Source organism: Erithacus rubecula (assembly GCF_903797595.1).
Source record: "Erithacus rubecula genome assembly, chromosome: 1".
Classification (NCBI taxonomy): Eukaryota; Metazoa; Chordata; class Aves; order Passeriformes; family Muscicapidae; genus Erithacus; species Erithacus rubecula.
Window position 1 is genome coordinate 16,548,483 of NC_136658.1, and position 13,506 is coordinate 16,561,988.

Genomic DNA, 13,506 nt, shown 5'->3' on the forward strand with positions numbered 1-13,506 from the left:
AGCAACATATTTTAATGGTTGTCTACCAATAGAGACTGCTCAAAAATACCAAAGCAAAATGAGACTACAAGCACCGATTGAAATCAAGTGTTTATTGAGTGAAATCCTGATTTAAATCAATTCAATAGGTATAACTGGAATGTCAAGGCAGCAGACACGAGTGTATGCACAGAGGGGCTCACAAGGAATAGGAGGCATAAAATCCTCCTCTGCTCTCAGTGTGCCTGCCCCACTCTCTCCTTCAGCCCTACTCAACCTCTGTAAAGCCTGTTAGAACTCCACAAAACACCATCCCCCACTCAAAGATTGGGTTTTTTCCCCCTTTAGGATCCTTGAATAAGAGAACACAAATTGTCCCCACTGTAGACCAGAACTGTGCCCTTCTCTCATGTAACCCACTGCATGGAGATGTCTGTGATGACAGCTTCACCTCTCATTTTGACTTCCTTCTTTCTGCAAAAAGTAACAGCAAACGTCAAATGCAGCCCTGTGGGTCCATCCAGGAAAGCAAGACTGCATACAGAAACCACATCAGCTTTGGCAGAGAAATCAGCAGAACACTTCTTAGACAAAACACAATATCTGGTCAGTTTTGTCAGGTGCTTCCCCCCCTGCACTCCAGCATCCTCTAACTCACCTCGGCCCATCAGCACACGGTGCAGCGAAACAGAAAGCTCGACAGGGACATCCTCAAGAGTCCTCTTCTCTGTATAAATAAATAATCCATTTCCTCTAGACATCTCTCAGGAGGGCAGGATCTTCCTTTGCCGATTAAAAACCAGGAAGAAGTCACAGGCACACAGATCCAAAGCTTTGTTTGAAGCTCCTACCTGAGCAACAGGCCAGCCTCGAACAGCAGCAAACTAAGGGATTTCAAAACCAGCAACTGAGTATCCAGATCCCTTCAACAGCTTCCTCCAAAGGACTCTGAAGGACCAAACCATGGCTAAGGCACTCAGTGTGAGATTCTGCCTGGGTCACTTTTAAAATTGGACATTATTTACCTTCTGCTGCTTTGGGACACAGTGCTGAGTGAGCACAAGCACATATAAGAGAATGCAAGGAAAAAACACTCAAAAATTGTCTTACACACATGGCAACTCTCTCATGTTAATGGAAATCTCATTAAATGAGAAATGGAAAAACTCAACCCTTATATTTAGTTATCTGTCATTTATTTCCCTTATTTAAGGTCTTCCATGCTAAGAAATAAAGTTAAAAACTTCCTTCCCTTGCTCAACTTCTGACACTTGTGCTTTTTATTTAATCTAACCATTTTAAAAGAATGGCACTGGAGCTTCTGCTTACAATTTCAGCACTAAAACACATTTCTAATCAATAGAACAGAGGAAGTAAATTGTGAATAATTGCCTGCATTAATATATTTGCTACCATCTTTGTCATTCTTTAATTTGCACACACCAAATTTCCCCTTATAAACACCTCTGTTTCTCCAAAAGCAGCTGGAAATTAATTATGTTAGTTTTATTTTCTTATTAATTCATATACTATAGTTCTGTAATCAGTGAAGGATCATGCTGCAATTTTGCATACTTGTTTCAAAATACATTACGAGCACTTGATGATTGATGTTCAACAGAATGTATGAAAGAGCATCTCAAACAAATTAAAGGGAATACAAATAAAAACTTAAGAAAAAGAATTACACGTATATTCAAACAAGAACTACATCCTCACAAGTTTGTGGCACGGAACACTGACTGATTAGAACTGAGCTAGGCAGGAAGTTTGCACTACTCAACATGAAATTTGGATATAAAGAAACCTTTTATAAAGAGAAAGAACAGCTGAAGACAGATTTACCAATGAAGTGGAGGTGAAAATGGTACTTCTTTCCAAATCTATCATCTCTGACCATTGATTTGCAGTACATCAGGATGCTTTCCTTCCCTAGACAGCCAACTTGTGAAGCAAACATACTTGAACAAAATGGCTTACATGCCAGAAGACTTATCATCTACCAAATGGCATTCTCACACTTCATGCTCGTCCACCCTCTCCCCATTCACAAGAACTCAGCATGTTTCAGCAATGTCTGTCTCTATCCCAGCACTTCCTACATGGCTCACCATCAGGGAAGGGATGGCCTGCAGGCTTGTGAGCTGATCACCGAGTACAACAGGTGCCTGACCCTGGCAGGACTATCTGCACATCACTAACTAAGAATAATGTGACATCCACAGCTTTCCTGAGCAATTACAGGCCACCAGGAACTTCAGCTAGCAAACCTGCAAAGGGGTGCACATTGCTAATGTAGGTCTGGTTCTGGCTTTTTGTTCAGGAATTCACCTGCCCAGTTGTAACTGCAGGATCAAGCTCTTCAGCCATGAGGTCAAAAGAAACTGATGTTCCTGTGCTTCACCCCATAAGGCAGCACGATGCTGCTTACTGTAGCTCACTGGAGGCAGGATGTGGCTCAAAGACCACCACTTAGGGAAAGCAAACCGAAACATGGCCAGCCACAAAAATGTAATGAGGTAAGAAATCAAGTCCTCCCTCACTCCTTCCATTCTCACCTAATGTTTTCTTTATCCAGCTTCACTTTCAAATTCCTCATGAAGTCTCTCAAATATTGCTTTGGCAACCACGAAACAATGCATTCTCTCACATACACAAACAAGAAGTTAGAATCATTTGTTTCACAGAAGAGCTGAAGAGGAAACATGTACTTGTCTACTGCAGAGATGTAATCCTGGTTATTACTGTGTGACGTGCTTTCCCCACTGCCATTGCTGGGTACCTCTAGACTGTGCAGGGCAGGAGTATAAATGAAAAATATACTCATACAAAAAGACAGCTTCTAACAAAGTTTAAGTTTAAAAGTTCTTATTGTAGCCAGCAGAAAAAACATACTGGGGAACGAACTGACACGTATTGGTTGAAAGCCATCAAGCACTGAAACACTGCCTGACACTCAGCAGCATGGTACAGTCACCAACCCTTCACCCAGCTCAGCAGTGGCACAGGACCAGGATTAAGACTTCCCCATGTGAATCCTGCAACGGGACAGCTCAGGTCTCACCAACAGAGCCAAGGAGCAGGTCTGTAATGTGTGTGCCTAACCCTGCCACCGGGACCTTGGAGTTCCAGAAGCACAGGAGTGCCCCTCCCAGGAGGGAGGGTGGCAGAAATCTTGCTGTTGCTACACCAGTGTAAGAGGAAAGTGATGGCATAGCCAGGAACACAGTTAGGGGCATTCCACAATGTCTCAAAGCAGGCAATTTGCTACACACATAATGCCTTTGAGAAAGAAAATGCCATAAACCCCCAAACAAAACACTGCACATCCAGAGGGAAGACACCTTCCACTTTCCCTCAGAAAGGAAAGGTGTAGACAGGACTTGATATGCTTCTGGTCAAGAGAGCTTCCACTTGCATTAAGTTCCACAGATCCCATGTTGTGCAAGTCCACTGAATTACTTTTATCTTTGCTGAATGAGGCTCTGTGACATTAAGGGTCAATAAAATGCTGCTTCTTACTTTCAGCATTTGCTACATTTTATAAAATCTCTTATGTAGAGACACCCACGTGGAAGATTTCTGACAATAAAAATTCCATGCTTCCTAAGCAACTGATTTTCTTAGTGTAGCCTCATAAAATCCTGTTAACTTTCCTTCCCTCACTAAAAAATTGAAATGTTGTTGTACTAGGTTTCTTTGTACTCAGATATGCCTGAAGCTAGTTTATTCTCACATACTGAATTGTCCACACTCATAAGGACTTGCTATTACATTACTCATTTGTGTGCTAGAAAGGAAAAAGCAGGAACACTGGAAAGTGTCAAAACCATGCTTTTCCTCTCTGTTGATTCATTTTTTTAGGTAATTAAATTTGTAAATATTAGAAATAATAAAATGCTGCTACCATTGTGAGAATACTACAATTAGGTCTACACCCAGGCATTAAGTAAAGTGTGCTGTACTCCTCAAATACACCTCCAATTTTTACATCAAATTTTTAAGTAACAGAACAGCAGTAAACAGCAGATCTGAAAATCTTACATGTTTACTGCCTGTAGAAATAAAAGTTCAGTAAGCAAGTTACCCTATTCATCTTAATATTGCCAGAGTGCCAAAATAGCTGCTTTTGTCAATTCCACGTTTTATAAGAAAACCAGTTGTCATTTTGCATTAGATTATGAATATGAAAAAATAATTTAATTGTGAAGAACTATTTCACATGAACCACATTTTAAAATCTTCACTATGAAGAATCATTTTCTTCCTCACATTAACTTTACAAAGTTGGCATTAAATAAATAGGGATAATAAATACTGCAATAAACAGCAGTTTAAATACCATGCTTACTGGCAAAAGATCTTAAGTAAGCTGTCCTCCTACTTTACACTGTCTTGTCAATAAATATAACCAAATTGTAACTCAGGAACTTCACAGCATTCTGAAGGTGGGATTTTTTTTTTAAGCAGCATTATGAATGAAAGTGGAGAATTAGCAGATGATGTCCAAGTGGCACAGAATTCAGTGAGACTATTCATATCTCAATTCAGGTGCTTACCAGGAAAGCTCCAGAGCAGTAGCATACACCAAGGGAATGGACACCAAACTAAGGAGTCAGATGCAGATTTTATTCCATTCCCTGCTAATGCTAACCTGCTAAGTGACTGTGGGCAAGCCTATGCTCCTTCACAGCTTTTCATCTCAGATGCCTAAAACTGGGAAAAAAATTATTGTTCCTTGATCTTGAGGCGTGTGTTTACAGTATGGCTTGTGTATTTCACCAGACAGGACAGGAGTACCTAAATAAGGCAAGGCCTGCAACTGCCAATTATTAATAATATCCCTATTACTGAGAAAATAGTATGTGTTTTTTTCTTTTTCAAGCAACGCAAAACAGCAGCCCATCAAGCCATTCTTAAATTCAGAGTAATCCTTAGGCTGGTTCAGATCTTATCACTTCTGAAACTATCCAAAAAGGTGGCAGCTGTAAGAGTCTTTTGTGAAATTCCCATGTCCACCAGGACCACACTCACCCCACTACTCTCAGACAGAAACACTGTATCATAACTGATCGCAAAAAAAATCCCACAACAAAATAATAAAGAAGGAACTAAGTCCTAACAATCTTTTGACATGCAACAGAACAAAAAACCCTCTGGCAATAATACCCCAGAAAAGGGAGAAATGTGGTAGAGGGAAAATAAATAAACTTAATACTATAGAAGGTAGAAGGATGACTTTAACCTACTTCTTCTCAAGAATACTTTGAAATACATACGATTATAAACTCAATCCAGCTTTGTTGACCCCTAAATAATAATGAAAACATAAATTATTAAGTTTACAGTAAGCTACATCTATACTGCTTTAGAAAAATTAAAACACTCATGAAAACTGTCCCAATATACAGGTGTCATATGATTTAATGACATAGGCAAGTACTGTTACTCTCCATTTCGAAGTGGCCAAGGGACATATGGCTATGTTTCTAAAAGTAAAGACCTTGGAAGCCACCAGGGCCAAAGCTGTGCTGCTGATTCCACTGGTGGCCACAGCAGGCCATCCCCACAACAGGGCATAGGAAGTCCGACTCAGGTCCAAAATTTGGAAAGCAACTTCTGATTATGACCACATCACTTGCCAGAGTTCACAGAGACAACCTGCAACACACTCAAAAATTAAAACGAGAGTTTCAGTTAATTTCACTTAATTCAGCTCCTCCACCAAGGAGCTGCCCTCAGACAAAGAGGAGGATCTGAACACTGCACAAGCCATGGACTGTTGAAAGAAGCAGTGTCTCACCTCCCAGGTGTTCAATTCCATTGCAGGTACATTTACAAACTTCACATCACAGCAGAGCCTTGGACACCACAGGTCTCACGGACCTTACCTGCACCTTTTCCACCAGCACACGAGGTGGAAGAGCACCTCATCCCAGCTCACTCAGCCAAGATCTGGTCTCTTCACAGCACTCCTTCCCCAGCTCTGTGCCAGAAGACTGCCCTGCCTAACGCCCTGTTCCCGAGCTCCAGAGACACTGCGCATCCTCAGCCCACAGACCACGAGCAGCAGCAACCTGGAAGAACTTTGAGCTCTGAATGCAAGCAATCATACCAGTGAATTTAACAAGACTTGTCATCTGCTTCGAGATATTCACATGCTTAAGGATCGCCAGCTACGGAACCGCTAATTTACCAACAAAGTGTATTAAGAGCATTCCGGATGAACAGGAAAAACATTAGTTATAAAATAATGGCATGATTACCTCTGATATTTTATGTGGAAAACTGACATTTAATATCTTTAATTATTCACACAACAGCTATGAAAGAGAAAGGTTTTCTTCCTTGAAGAGAAAAATAAATATGGACAAATTCCTCTCACCATCACTCCTACACTCCTTTCCTAAATAAACCTCCTCCTGAAGCCAATGGAAGTTCTGCAGGCAATGAGCTTACAGCAAGCAGCCCCCAAAAGAACTCCAAAGTGTCAAAGGCAAGCTTCTTAAATATTCTGAATTTACCTTCATACAGAAACCAGCTACGTTTCTGTTAAATTACATGCCTGCTTGACATGGCTTATCAGCTTGCTGTGCCGAGAGGGACAGTAGTGTGCAACAAACTTTTGAGAGCTTGGGCCAATTTTTAAAGCATCCAAAAGACCTCTTGCTAAGCAGCTCATCACCTATCTTGTGACACACCAGCCCTGCACTGGCACTCGCCAAGCAAACCAGAACTCCTGCACATCAAGACTGAATGACTAAAACCCATTCATACACAGTTACTTTAGTGAGAACTGTGTAATAAGCGAAATCTTCCCCTTTACCAAAATAAAAGATCCCTAAAGTAAATGGAGATTTCTTGTCATAGACAAATCAAACAAAATCTCTATTCTCACCTTAACTAGGTGCATTACTTTCATTGCCTTTTTTTTTAAGCTACAAGGAAATTTATTTCTTCTCTTCCTCTAAAGCTCCTATTACGCCTTTTTCATTAAAAAAATACCCTGTCTCTTCCTTTGTTCAAGCCAGTTCAACATCAGGTGTGACATACATTTACCACTATGCACAAAACCAAGGTCCACTCCTCTCCAAGTGTGGGAAGATTATGATCACCACTTCACTGCCAGATCAACATTCCACACATCCAAAAGACTTCATAACAAAACTAAAACCAGATAATGACACAAGACCTGCATCAAGGTCTCTGAACTATTCTTGTTCAGCATCCTTTACTATTACTTCAAATAACGAAGATGTCCTTAGCACTTATAGCACTCTCCTGTGCCTCTTAACTGAAAACACAGAAAATTAAGTTCAGAAATCAGTAAATTCCTATTCTGCCCTGATCAACATTTTGAAGCCTATCTGCCAGTTTTGAATTTCCAGATGCATTTTTACTTGGAAAAAAATGTTGCACCAATTACTCTTCAAAGAACAATACTTGTCATAATGCTAAAAGGTAATACTATAAAGCCAAAAGCAGTATTCTCCTAAGCAACTAGTCTGTCATAAAAAAAATTCCATCAGCTGAACTTGGTGTTTATACTCTGAGACCTGCACATACCAACCACACTGCACACAAAATCCAAAAACCTGAAATTTGGGTGCAAATCTGCAGGAACTGGAGAACAGCCAAATTCTCCTTTCAAACCAACAGCCCACAGTGGTTATCCCAGCCTTAACACTAGCTTTGTGGTCATAACATCACACCAGAACAGCTGCTGTCAACAGTCCCCTTCAAGTCAGCATGCTTGGCACCATCACTTACTCTATGTCTGCTATACACTGCCTGCAAAAGGTCAAGAGTATGTTATTAATCATTCGCATTTATGAGTACTAAGCTTACCCCAAATACACATCTTGCCTTGTTTTTAAATATGTGCAGAATAGTACCAAGAAGAAATGCTATCTCCCATTTCCAATTTTGGGACAAATGCAGGTCAGTGGCACCATGGGCAATTGTATGAGAAGCCACTCATTTTATGTCAACCATAAATGTGACCCCAAAAATGTAAAACCTCTTCTTTAAAATACCACTTCCACTTCAGCTTAAAAGGTGTCAAACTCTTCAAAAGTTATAATAAAACTTCTCCCAGCATGCAGATTAAAAAAAAAAAAAAACACACAATGCTGTGCACCTGAAAGTTTAGGAATACTAATAAATTAGTCACTAAGATACATATTTCAAATTGATTGGTATCTGCATTCATCAATGCCAAAAGAAAAAACAGTAACACAGAATGAGCATGAATGGAATTCTAATTAGCTCTCAGTTTACATGTTAAAACTGAATGAACTCCTGTTGCAGCAGCATCACAGCTCTGCTAAACTTCTCACTGATTCTTGACCTCCAGAGTTTTCTAATTACCTATTCAGTTTACACTCTCATACTTTTCTACCACCGAATTTTAAAAGGACTTTACACTCTCATTAAATTTTCGACCTGTGTTGCACTTTGCATATTCTAATGTTACTTTGGTTTAAAACTTTTGCCCTTAGTCAATCAGTTGATTATCTCTACCAAGTTTAATGGGAAAGAAAAACACTAGAATAAAAAAATAAGTGAAGAGAGATCTGAATATGCACAACCCTTTAATTCGAAGTTACTTGGAGGCACCTCTACACCTGGAGAATGCACGTTTTCAGAGGTGCTAAAACCAGAACAAGCATCTTCCTCATAAAAAGTAGCAGCACAAGGACCTCTATCTTATCAATAACAATCAAGTTCTTTTTTCACGTGTACATACTTACCCAGGAAGGCAAATGGAAATTACAGACAGATGAAGATGAAGCTGTCTCAAAGCCTTTGTCATGTGATAGTGACCTATAAAGTATCAAATAAAGGCACATCATCAGCACACCATGATTTTACAATATTGCAACTCACCACATCGCCAACAAGAGAAGAGATCCCAAAACTTGAAACTTGCTTCCTCCTCACCCCATCCCAGCTAAGTTGTCATTAAAACAAGATGACAGTCGCAGGAAACTGTAGGGAGCAAACAAAAGATGCACCGTGTCTTTACAGGGCACTAGGAGTGGGCAAATGGAGCAAATCATCCGAGTGTGCATCAGCAGGGTGGGTTATTTTTCCTCTCTCTCTCTCTCACGCGGATGCATGTTTATGAGCGCGCACAGATACACACACACACACAGGGATGCATCACGTAATTATTTACACGGACACACAGCAATACTCGCATGCATTGCCAAAATAAAAGACAGAAAGTTGCCCACCATCTGCAAGGAGGCATACATAACAATAACCCCTGGGAACTTACACAAGTGAGCGACCAATCCCCGCGCGTGGATAAGCCAAACAACGCAGAAATTAACAACACGAATAAGCCGCCAGACCGCAGGTACGAGATCCACCCGGGGAAAGAGACAGAGAGGGGGACGGACGAAGGCAGCAGGGCTGGAGCACAGTCCAGGTAATGCCCGCTGCCCCCGGACCGGCCGCCCCGCCGCCCCTCCGCCACCGCAGCCCGCGGGGAGCGACCCCCGGCCGCCGCGGGGGCAGCGCCGCTCGCAGCCGCCGCCCGCCCTCCGCCCACCCCCGCCCGTGCGAAGTGTAGGGCCACCGGAATCCGGGCTCCGGGGTGCGGTGGAAAGAAAAGGTATTAAATATGGAGAAAGACCGCCGCGACCCAGGGTTTTCCCCGTCTCCCCCCCCGCGCCCCCCGCCCCCGGTCACCATCAAGTTTGCATCCTAGTTACAAAATGTCGATCTTGAAGGCTGACAAGACACAGGGAGAGGGGGAGCGAACGAGAGAGAGGGAGAGAGTGAGTGAGAGAGAGAGACGAGAGAGTCCATCTTGCTTTGAGGGGGGAGGAGAGGAGCAATAATGCAGCGCATAAATCTCACCCTCCCGGGGGAAAAGTCTGCACAACACCTTTGGGGGCGGGCGGGCGCGCAGGGAAGGGGCGGCGGCGCTGGGGGCTCCCCGGCCCTCCCAGCTGCCCTCCCCGGCGGGCTCCGGCGAGGCAGGCTGGCAGCAAACACCTCCCTGCTGCTCCCCTCCTCCTCCCCGCGGGCCCGGGCGATGATCCCGCTGCCGCCGCCGCCGCTGCCACCGGGGAGGAGGTGCCGCCGCCGGGAGAGACCACATGGAGACCGGCACCCCGTCCCTGCCCCGGCGGCCGAGCCGGGCCCCCTCCGCCGCCCCGCCGGGCTGCGGGACTTGGACGTGTCACCAGCAGGACGGGCAATGGTTTCGGCGCCCCAGGCCCGAGTGACCACCGCCGGCCTGGCGGCGCCCCGGCCTCCCCGCACACACTCACCTCCGCAGAAAACTTTTAACCGCGGGCCTCCCCCGGAAAAAGTGGCGAATCCGCCCCGCACACGGTTAAAGCCCCGCGGCCCCCCGGCTCGGCTGGCGGCGAGCGGGGGAGACCCGGGCACGGTCCTTCCCCGCCCCGGCGGGGAGGGAGGGAGGAGGCAGCAGGCAGGGAGGGAGGGGGCGGGCAGCCGCCTGCCGGTGCCTCTCGCCCCGCCGCCGTGCATGTCGCCTCGGCGGCTCTCGCATCGCTTCGTTTTACCTTCCTCATTCAGCGGCGGCAGCGGGCTGCCACCGATATTCCTAACGCAAACCTGCTGCCGTGCGGCGCCCGGGATTAGCGCGACTGCCTCCTTCTCCCCTGCCTCCAACCCTTCCTTCCCCGTCCTCCTCCTCCTCCTCCTCGCAAACCCACACTGGATCGGCTCTCCTCACAGCCATGCAAGTTTCATACATTGCAAATAAACCCGAGAGGAGGAAGAGCGAAGCGCCTGGCGGGGAGCGGGGGGAGGAGGAGGAGGAGGAGGGCTGCTTTCTGTAATTTACCAGCGACCCGATCTCGCAGCAGCAAATAACAGCCGAGCACCCATCCGGCTCCCGGCGGCCGGGAGAGACCCTCCCGAGGCGGCCGCCCCCTCCCCAAGGCGCCCCTCACCAAGTTTTCTGTCATCGCGACCACCCAATGTCACAACTTACCTTCAGAAATAGGACTTCGCGCGGCCGAGGCCTGCCGCCACCTCCCCCCGGCCCCCGCCCGCCTTCCTCCCTCCCTTTTCTCCCTCTCCACCTTAAACTTATTGACACAACATAATCCCGCATCCACGCGAAACTCCGGCAGGGCCGCCCGCCCGCCCCCCCGCTGCCCACCGGGGCCGCCGCCGCCCCGGGTGCATCGCCGATGACTACCGGAAAACGTACAGCCCAACTCTCCGGCCGAGCCCGGCCGCCGCTGTTGTTGTCGGGGTCGGCGCCGGGGTTTTTCCTCCCCGCTCCCCGTGCGGCCGCTGGATCGGCTGCTTCCCCCTCTCCGGTTTTATATCCCCCCCGCCCTTTCTCCCGGCGGCGGCGGCGCGGAGCCCCCCAGGCCGGCGGCAGCCGATACCGATCCGCGCACTCTCCCCCGCGCCTCGCCGCCCCTCGGGATGAAGTTTCGTTTCTGTCTGCCGCGATTTCCCTGTCAAGTCCCCCCCGGAGGCACGCACCGAGCGGCGGCCGGTGGCCATCCCTCCTCCTCCTCGCCCTCCTTCCCCTTCCTCTCTCCGCCGCTGCTCTTGCCTCTCTGTGTGGCGGCGAGAGGTGCCTGGTTTCAAACGCAGCCTGGCACTGGCTGGCCTACCCCCGCCGCCTCTCGGGCTCGGCTCGCTGATGTTTTAAATGCCCTGCGCTGTATCGCGATCCGCTTGGCCCCCTCCCCGTCAAGCACCCCCCGGTCACCCCTGCCCTCCCGGCCGGGCGGAGGGCTGGCGGCACCAACCCACCCGTCCTCCACTGCCCAAACTTTCAAAACGAAGGCAGGGCTGGCAAGAGGGAGGAAAAGTGACTGGGAGCCGCGGCAGCCGCCGCGCCGGGCAGAGGAAGCTCCGCGCCTGCCTCCCGTCCGCCAGCGCCGCAGGAGGGGCGCGGGGAGCTGCTCCGCCGCTGGGGCGCGGAGCGTGGGGCGAGGGCACCCCTCTCCCCATCTCGTCCTCTCCCTCCCTGGCTGCCGCTGCCCATCTCCGCCCGCCCGGCGCGGCTCGGCGGGCGGGGGCACTCACCTCGGCGGGGTGCGCACCGCGCCGCTGGCCCGGCCGCGGCTCGCAGCGCAGCCCCTCCGCCTCGGCGCCCGCGGAACGCGGCTCCACACAGAGCCATGCAACCCGGGCAGCGCCACAACACTCCCCACGATATAAGGCGCCCCGCCATTGGCCGGCGCGCTGAGCGACGGGCCCGCCGGCCACTCAGCGCTGCCGTTACACCCGCGGCCCGCGAGGGAGCCGCCGGCTCACACTCCCCGCACACACTCACACAAAGATCGCCGCGCTGCCCCTCGCAGGCTGCGCGGAGCCCCCGGCGGCGGTGCCCGAGCGGGGCAGAGAGCGGGGACCGCCCGGGGCAGCGCGGAGCCGTGCCGGCCGCCGCGCCGGCAGCCACTGTCCATTGGCGAGAGTAAACTACGCCTGCCCTGGGCAGCTCCGCGGGGTAGCGGGGTGCGGGCTCGGCCCGGCCCCGCGCACCCCGAGCACCCCCCCGGTAACTTACTCGGCCGAGTTGGGCGAGTTTCGTTCAGAGGCCACAGCACGGCGAGGCAGGAGTTGCGGGAGGCAGCGCGCATCGCGCAGCCCCGCCGGGGCAGTAAACACGGGGAGCCAGCCCCGCGGCCCGCGGGCGGACGGGCCCGGCCGGCGCTGCCCCCTGACCCGGCCGGGAGCTGCGGGCGGCGGCAACGCGCGGGATGCTCCGGGCGGTGCCCCCTGCCGCAGGAATCCTCGCCCAGGCGTGGCGGAAAGGCCCTCACCGGGCCGGCATCGACAGCACGGCCGGCTTCACGGCGGATTCCCATAGAGACCGCTCTGCTGGCAGAACCGGCCGAGTGTAACGCCGGGGTCCGCGCCACGCTCCGTGCCCTGCCCGCTCCTCTGCCCCGCACCTCGCGGAGCGTGCCGAACGCATGGATGTGAAATTGAATTGGGAATTTCCGTGCCTGATATGCACAAAGCGACAGTGAGAGGCCGGCAGCTTTTGCGTGGCTGCACGGCGATTGTGCTGACGGGTGTTGGAAATGTAGTCTAACTTTTTGGGAGAAGCTTCCCTCCCTTCAAACACACTGTGGAAGCACGCTGACCCCGTGTACTAATGTTCACGAGGGCTTGAATACATGCAATATGAGACACTCATGGTTTTTAAGGAGAAGACACGTCACATTTATTCTTAGAGTTAGGAAGAACTGATTTTTTGTGTCTCTAGGTGGGATGCTGACTTCCAGTTAGCAATTGTCATATTAAAAAAAAAAATCTTAAATAATAAGTGTAATAACAATTGGAATGTACTCATTTTTTTTTCCAATGTTTTTCGAATGTTTTCGTTTCATGGTGGCTTTACACATCCAAGGATGTTGCAGTTTATTCCATATGTTCTCAGTCCTGAGCTTTTTTGTGACGTAATATGGTTAATTTCAGCATCTTCCCATGGCTTGTCTACTCTTCTTTCATTCCACAACCCCATTTCTCAGTATGGCAGAATTGTGTTAAATAACCGTGAAATAATAT

The 13,506-nt window shown here is 48.7% G+C and overlaps 1 protein-coding gene across 1 annotated transcript in view; it reads right to left on the reverse strand.

The window, feature by feature from the left end:
* The window catches only part of BBX (BBX high mobility group box domain containing), a 138,514-nt gene extending 126,379 nt beyond the window's left edge, over window positions 1-12,135 (reverse strand). The window contains 2 exon segments of the mRNA XM_079318831.1: window positions 8,733-8,805; window positions 12,016-12,135. The gene's annotated coding sequence lies outside the window, so the exon portion shown is untranslated.
* Between the last annotated feature and the right edge of the window lie 1,371 nt (window positions 12,136-13,506).